Here is an 8,452-nt window from a genome sequence, read left to right on the forward strand (position 1 = left end):
TCGTTGATCTGGGAAGAAATTCTCTGACGTATATAAATCGAAATATATATTTTTGTCATTTCACATCTTCAGGTGTTCGTAAACTAAAGCCAAGCCTAAGTTACGGATGAAATCGGTCCATTTAGTGTCTTTGCCCTGATTTTCACGAAACATAGGACCCTGGGGGCCCGTGGGCCCCTCTCAGGGGATCCGCAAGTAAAATAAAAGTTAAAAGAAAAACTATAAAGTGCACGCTTTTGCACTCTTGTATATCTAAAAATAAATACAGAAGTAAACTGCTAGTAAAAACAAATTTAAGAATCCAACTGAACAACATCAACCCAAACATTACGACTTTGGTCGCAAAAAAGGTCGCATAAGGTGGCATTAGTGGTCCGCACTAAATAAAAGTTTGCGAAACCCTGTTCTAGTAAGTACATCTTCTATCATAGACCGAAGTTGTTTTTTTCTATTCTCAACATCAATTTTCTATTAAAATCTACAATTAAACAAAGAAAATAAGTTAAAATAGCAGAAAAAGCAATTTTAGTTTTTGTCACACCAGCTATGAGGCGGGGTATCACGTACCCGAACTCAGTTTGCAAGCGTGTAACTCGAATGCAGGTTGCCGCGACACTGTGATCACCCCACTATTACCTTCCGCAACCCTGTAACTCCAGCTACTCAAAGAGACTATAAGTTTGAAAGTCAGGCACAAAAAATATACGCCAGTAATTAACATGGCGGGTATGACATACCCCGCCACACGCTCGCCGGGTTAATAATGCTAGTAACAGCATAATATCTAGATTTATATCGTATCATAATATAATAGTAAGAGGATGTCAGTATAGGACATTAGGCCGCGGTCCTAGGTACATAATGGAATGTGTATACCACTTGGTTGCCAAATTCACACTGAGGCCTGTAAAAAAACATTCCCTGGCCCTCTCCTCTACGCCTATCCTACGATGGTTCCTTATCTCTTCCCCACACTTCCTTCCCAACCCTCGCCTCCTAACTTTCCTCCAGGACCCTGCAGTCGATAAGCCAGGGGATTCCAGCATCCTATTTGCTGATCTCCCCCGGTGTTAACTGTTGGTCTGTAACCCAAAAATAAAATCCGAGCCCTCATACTACAGTCATACAGTAAAAAAAATATATTTTAAAATTCCTGTGTATACTTTTGTGGTTTCTAAAGCTTACGATTTAGGTTTACATTCTTCGCTCGTGCTATAATCTTATTAGAAAGATGTCAGTGATGTCAAGAAGACAAAATATGTTATTTTCATTAAAGAACGTATCAAATCCAATATCGGATCCCTCCATCCCAACCACCAGATAATGTAAACTATATTTGTACAAGGTAAAGTTTGTATCAATTTTACGTATTCCAAACGTGAAACAGGTGTCGGTGCGAGATGAAAAAACTTCGGGCCAGGCATAAACATTCTGTATTTAATCACGTGGATGTTGGTAAAGAAATATTAATCAGAAATTGCCTAGTTTGTGTTGGATAAGCCATTCAATATTTTTCCCATTATGTAAGGCACAAAAATCACTCGAACGTAGTTCCCATGTCTTTAATTCACTGCAATGAGCTGAACGGACATGTGTAAATAAGTTTTAAAAACCGTAACACATTAGCCGATGTCCAATGTCTATGAGTCATGTGTTTTATCGCTTGATGCGAGTTTTTTTCATACTTGCATGGCGTATTATATTGAAATAGTAGAGCAGGCGCAAGTACACCACACATGGGGAAAAATTATTGTCATAGTTGCACATCTGACTACCCCTTCTGGGTAAAAGCGTGATGTGAGATTGCTTAGAGCAGACGTATCTACGCTGTATATCTGGACACGGCTCGTATCGGCCTAGTCAAAGCACTGCGGCATACAAATGAGCTATTATCTTCCTTACAATACCAATAAATTTGCTTAGTATTACAAATTTATTCACAGACTTCTTTACGAACGTGTTTACAGAGTGGGAGCATTTCCCCAAGACAATAGACTAACTTTAGCTTGCAACTCCATGATGTCCGTTTTCGGAACAAAAAGTATGAACGGATATAGATATTGTAAGATTTCTTTTATAATGAAAATTGTTTCGATAAAATAACGTGTAAACATACTCTCATTCAGCTTTATAAAATGATATAAATATGAAATATTCTTATAAATTTAAATTATTTTGCTCAAGTATTGAATAGTAATTTATAAAACATGAATGTCGTGGACAGCTATTGTCAAGACAAGCATGAAATCAGAGATACGGCTCACAAATGGCGTAAAATTGAACAAATTGTGTTTTCAATGAAAAATACCAGTTGGCAAGATGGTGTGCACGATTACACATCTGTTATTGTTTACAGGCGTATGTTTCAAGGTATTTTTTTTATTTACCACTCCAATGCAAATGGTAGCAATATGATCAACAAAAGACGTTTCCTTAGAATGATGCCAGCCTGCTTTTCTGTCTGGGTGAATATCGGCTGCCCAAACGCGCCTCAGAAGACAACTCTGCCGGTATTTAAAAAACTGGCGAAATAAAGACGATTAAGGACATGGAATCCTAAACATCGCGAAACGATAATCGATTTGCGCGACATTAAAGAGCTCTTAAACGTTAACTCGAATCCGACGATAGATTAAAACTCTATTTAGTGCCGTTATTACTTTAATAGGGTCCCAAGTGGTGCTGAGTGAAAAGCTTTTTAAATCCTTTCAGTCTGTCTACAGCGAATGCGATGCTAGGGTAAGTGCATGTATTTTACGTATTATTACTTAAGCAAACGAAACGCTGTGGAAAGTAGATAAGACAAAGACGTGTGGTAAACACTGTGAGTCTGTGCTGTTAAACATGACGGCCAGATCAGCACCGATGCTGAGCAATTTATGAGTTTTTGTTATAAATTTTATGGTTGTAAATAAAGGCTTCATTGTTATTACATAAGACATTAAAACATGAATTTCCCGGAATAAAATGTAGCCTATGTCCTTCCTAAGGTCTCAAGCTATATCCATACCAAATGACATCGTAATCAGTAAAGTGGATTAATAATTGATTACAATATCACAGACTTTAAAAGTAAGAAGTATAAATCCAATTACTTTATTTTATTTCTCAGTGTTCTGGCAACAGCTGTAATGCAGGGGTAAATATTTAATTATTCAACTAGATAATACCAATAATACCAATAATACTCATTTTACTGGTGTAAGAATACTCGACTTCGCCGACACAGCGAAAAATTCTCCATGATCGCTCATCACGAATTCCAAGGTCAGTACAAAACCAGTAATGCAGCATGACATATATCAGAAACTACGAGAATTACAGACTTGCCTGATGGTAAGCGGTTATTACACCGTATACACTAATCCAATAGATGGTCTTGTCCAATAGATGGTCTATAAGTTCGATTGTAGAGATTCCAACTGTCAACACAGAGTACCAAGGACACTCGACCGTATTTAATCCAGAGACGAAAATTACACGTAAAAAATAATTTCAAATAAATAAAGGTTCTCCGTTGACTTTCAAATAACATATAGAAAGAAAGAAAAACGATTTATTATACAGGGTCATTTTAACATTGCGTTACTAAATGAAACCACATACTCGTCTGCACCTTTGCTGACGTTGTACCAAACATCATTTAGTAATAACGAATATTTTCACCAAAAATCCTGGTTCTGGTTTTTTTTATCATTTTGTCATTTAATGTGAATATGGCGTGTGTGTGAGTGTATTTCTGACTGAAAGTATGATGTCGGTGCGACGAATTCTCTTAGAGTAGTAGTGGCATTAGGGCGCGTAAAATTAATATAACTTTTTATTAATATTTATTGTGTTCGAAACTTACAGTTTTTTATTTTACATGTACGGCTCAAGTAACTTGTTGTAAAAGTTATTTCCAAGTAAATAAGAATGTTGTTTCATTTACTAACGCAATGTCAAAATTACCCTGTATAATATATACTGATACGTAATTACAGTTGAGCGAAACAGCGCAGTGTTTTTCTAAGGTTAGTATTATTGTCATCATCTGTAAATCACGATTTCGTTTGCGAGCAAATTTATAATTATATTACCGTCGTATTCCGGTTTGAAGGACTTTGTAGCCAGTGTAACTACTGGACATAGACTTAACGTCTCATGTCTCAGGATTTTTTATTATTGTGGCTTGAATGACGAGACGAGTTTGCTGTTGGCCTGATGGTAAGCGATACGACCGCCCATAAACAGTAGAAACTCCACCCAACACCTTGAATTACAAAGTATTGTTTGGTATTCCACTGCGCTCGCCACTACTGATAATTTTTTAATGACTCATCTAAAATTCTATCGTTATTGGATTACAATTATTTTGACGTTTAACAATAAAATACTTTTGAATTTAGATTTATTATTGTATTCGATTTGGAGTCTGTCCTGACCTCAACTATTTTAAGCCCCCCTCCCACTTGACTTTTAAGCAGGATACACCATTGGTGGGATAGCATCTCAATCCATGAAAAGGCAAAGCCATTATACTATTTATGTGTATATGTACATAACAATAGATTTTTACAGTGCTCGGATCCGTCGTGTTCTGCAGGGGTAAGTAAAGAAAAAGGTATTTATATAAATCATACGACATTGAACACGATCTGACCAAAATATCACTTCTATGGTTCACTAATTTTCTCAAATAGTCTTCACGAAGACGAATACCTATTGTTTTTATTTTCAGTGTATCGGAAGTAATTGCACAGCTCAAGTGAGTTTAAAGAGCAATATTTTGCGCCCCGCCAGCGAACGTCTTTTCTTGAACAAGGTTATAAAATGATATATTTTCTATTTTCCAGTGCACAGGGATCATGTGTAACGCTGGGGTATGTACAGAGCATCTCTTTTAGAGGTAGGCAGACATGCAACACACCCAAATTTAACTAGCTATATTATCTCATGTTTTTGCCATTCGCCAAGCACAATTCCAGTCCAAGATAATATGGAATAGAAAACGCAAAATGACTTTTCTCAGTTAAATATTTTGTATTAAAAACCAAGTCATAATCCTCGCGCAGTAGCTGGTTACCTCCTACCTATTTTTTTATATTATCGGACCCCGCAGGCACCACCGGAGCAAACCTGCAAATAGTCTGAAGCAATGTTGGGAGGGGATATCTGGGAAAATAAAGTCTGGGTGAAGGAAAAGGAACCCTCTGACGATGGGCGGAGGAGAGAATGTCAGGAAATGTTCGCGAGCCCTCATAGATATCAATTTGTAGTTACAACCAAAAGGTATATACACTGAACTGTGTGTCTAGAGCCGCGGCAAGTGTCCGCCCGTGAATGGGCGTGACCTTCTATATGTTTGCATGTGGCAGAAAAACGCTTAAATACAAAAACACTACCGAAGCTTAACAAACAAACAGACATGGCGACTTGATCCACGTACGGTTGGAGCAAAGGTCCAAACCAGGGCATCTACTTTTCGCTGTGTTCCCCACTAAAGCAGTTATCCCCTTGTCTACTAATCAATCTGCAGTAACATTGATATCAAAAATTCTTTTATACAGTGCGACGGAGCAGGGTGTCACGCCACAGTAAGTTTCTTTTACCCTACAGAACAAAATAACACTACAGCATTAGTTTTTCGTACTGCACATGAATAAAGATCGTCAACACCAAAAACAAATTGTATAATTGTAAATTGTAAGTAGATATTGCAACTGAATTTTCGGACGACCGCTCAGTCCACTCTTTATCATAAAGGCTGCAAAATGTTTGAAACGTCAAGAAAAAATTATAATATAGAAAACCACGAACCAGCTCAGTCCGCTTTGTAACCACGAAGGCTGCAATATGTTTGAAACGTCGAGAAAAAATTATAATTTATACAACCACGATACAATGCGAAAAATAGGTTTATTTCAAAGTCCAATATTTACGGAAACATAAGAAATTATAATAAAGTTTTTTTTTTATATACGAGCACAGTAATATGACCCCACTACGCCTAATGATACGCAATATGGGGTCATTGACTATCATGTACCAAACACATGACATTAATGAAGAAGTTAAATAAAAACACGTGCGCAAGATCCGCCACGCGGCGAAAAAACGGAGATCCCGCGGGTTCGATGCATGAACATAAATACGTCATCTTTAAGTATAGTGCCACAAACTTATCTGGCCCGGTGGCCGAAAGAGGAACTAACGACATCGTTTTGAAAAGTCAATCTGCCTGCCATTCGCTGACATAACAGCGACTTTCTCATCGGGCCAGATAAGTTAGTGGGACTATAGGATTAAGGACGCGCCAGAATGTCATACAAAGAAGACACATGCTAGGGATGCTACCTATATGTTACATCACTATAGGCATGACCACAACACTACAGTCTGTCATAGGAAATACAGACAATGGCCGCTATCGCATTTCTCCCCTATTTATAATTTATATTAAATGCATTTATGTATTAGTGAAACCAATAAATAACATATTAATAATAAAAGTCTTCAACAATAAGTACAACACACACAACTATACATATGAGACTATTTTATTTTTGGCTCTGTACTGTTCTATGTTGCAGTGTACGGGACTCTCCTGCAAGTCATGGGTAAGGCAAACATGTGAATAGAACATAACACAAAACACAAAACTAGACATAGTATTATAAAACAAAGTCCCGTTCTCTATCTGCCTGTATGTTATCGATTTTCTCAAAATCTACTGTACATATTTTTATGAAATTTTGTATGGAGTTTAAGACCCCGTTTAGCCTACTTTCTATCCCGGGAACATATATAGCGGGACTTTTATCCCGGAACACTGTTTCACGCGGGCGGAGCCGCCAGCAAAAGCTAGTATAGGTATATCTAAATGATTCTTTGAAATGTATTATTTGCAGTGCACGGGCGCGGGATGCCAAAAAACTGCGGGCATATGGTGATATCTGCATAAAAATATTTTGTACCGCAACTATCGTATTATTTCTATTTGAAAATGAAGTGTTTGTTTGCAAACCCGAATTTCTAGAAATTTTATTCTAAAAAAAAAAAAATTTTGTTCTCAAAATTATATCACTAGTAATAAACGTAATGGATGTTAAGTATTAATAATCAATGATTGTGTTCAGTATTATACCTTTTGTTAAAAAAAAACCTCAAAGTGGTGCCATTTCAACCACTCAATACAACTACACCACCAAAGCTATCGGAAACGAACACATTAATTTATTCACGTACATCATCATCATCCTATATCTTTGTCCACTGCTGGACATAAGCCTCCTCCAATACGCGCCATTTTACGCTGTCTTCGGCCTGTCGCATCCAGTTTTCTCAGATCGTCCCTCCATCTAGCTTATTCACGTACGGATTATAAGAATAGTCACTGACACGGCACCAGCACTGCCCTGCGCCTGAACCGCTGTATTTCCACAGTAGAGCTTTATTCAATAGTGTTATTTATTGTACGGGCATTAAAGAAGCATGATAAATACAGAGAAACCGTTTATTACACGTATTTAGCTCAATTACAACACAGAGTCATTTGGACATTGCGTTACTAAATGAAACCACATACTCGTCTTCACCTTTGCTGACATTGTGCCAAAAATCATCCATTATTACCTAATATTTTTACGAAAAATCCTGGTTTTATTTTTCTTGTTTTTTTATCATTTTGTAGTTTAATGCGAATATGTCGTGTTCGTGGGTGTATTTCTGACTAAAAGTATGATGTTGCTACTGCAACGAATTCTCTTAGAGTAGCAGTAGTGGCATTAGGGCGCGTAAAATTAAAATTACTTTTTATTACTATTTATTTTGTTCGAAACTTACTTTTTTATTTTACATCTACGACTCAAGTGACTTATGGTAAAGTGGTATTTCCAAGTAGATAAGTATGTGGTTTCATTTAGTAACGCAATATCAAAATGACCCTGTATATTTTAGCGGAATAAAGAGGCAGCAGTCTGTGACACTCGCATTGATCGAGGCAGACAACTAATGCTGGTAATGATTGAGTGCTGATTAAAAAAATATATAAAAATGTTACCGGATTAATGACATCACGCACACGACTCCCGCGTCTCTCCTTACACTCCGTTAACAAGTAGCTACAGCTCAAGCGGAGCAGTCTCGTGATAATTTCCGGTACTTTTGCATTACATATTCTATTATGGAACATTATCTGACATTAATATTGCGGCGAGAAATTAATATGAAAGATAGGATCACCATCATTTACAGCAGCGGAGGACTAATCCGGCAAAATTTTATTGTAATGAGAGTGTTTATGACGGACTCATCTTAAATAATTATAAGGACGAAGATAATACTTCTAAAATCGATTTATATTTTTATGTATTTAACAACAAATAACATTTTTTATTAGACTTTGATAATCAAGTTCAAACAAATTAGATTTAGTAAATAAGCCAGCCTAAGATGAACACCATTGTTTGTT

The 8,452-nt window shown here is 36.8% G+C and overlaps 1 long non-coding RNA gene across 1 annotated transcript; it reads left to right on the plus strand.

The window, feature by feature from the left end:
• Nucleotides 1-1,618: 1,618 nt before the first annotated feature.
• On the plus strand, nucleotides 1,619-3,166 carry LOC115451747. The gene is made up of 3 exons (XR_003939411.2): nucleotides 1,619-2,370; nucleotides 2,713-2,739; nucleotides 3,113-3,166. It is a non-coding gene; the product is annotated as an uncharacterized LOC115451747 (long non-coding RNA).
• Nucleotides 3,167-8,452: the final 5,286 nt, after the last annotated feature.

Source organism: Manduca sexta, chromosome 7 (genome assembly GCF_014839805.1).
Source record: "Manduca sexta isolate Smith_Timp_Sample1 chromosome 7, JHU_Msex_v1.0, whole genome shotgun sequence".
In the NCBI taxonomy this organism is placed as follows: Eukaryota; Metazoa; Arthropoda; class Insecta; order Lepidoptera; family Sphingidae; genus Manduca; species Manduca sexta.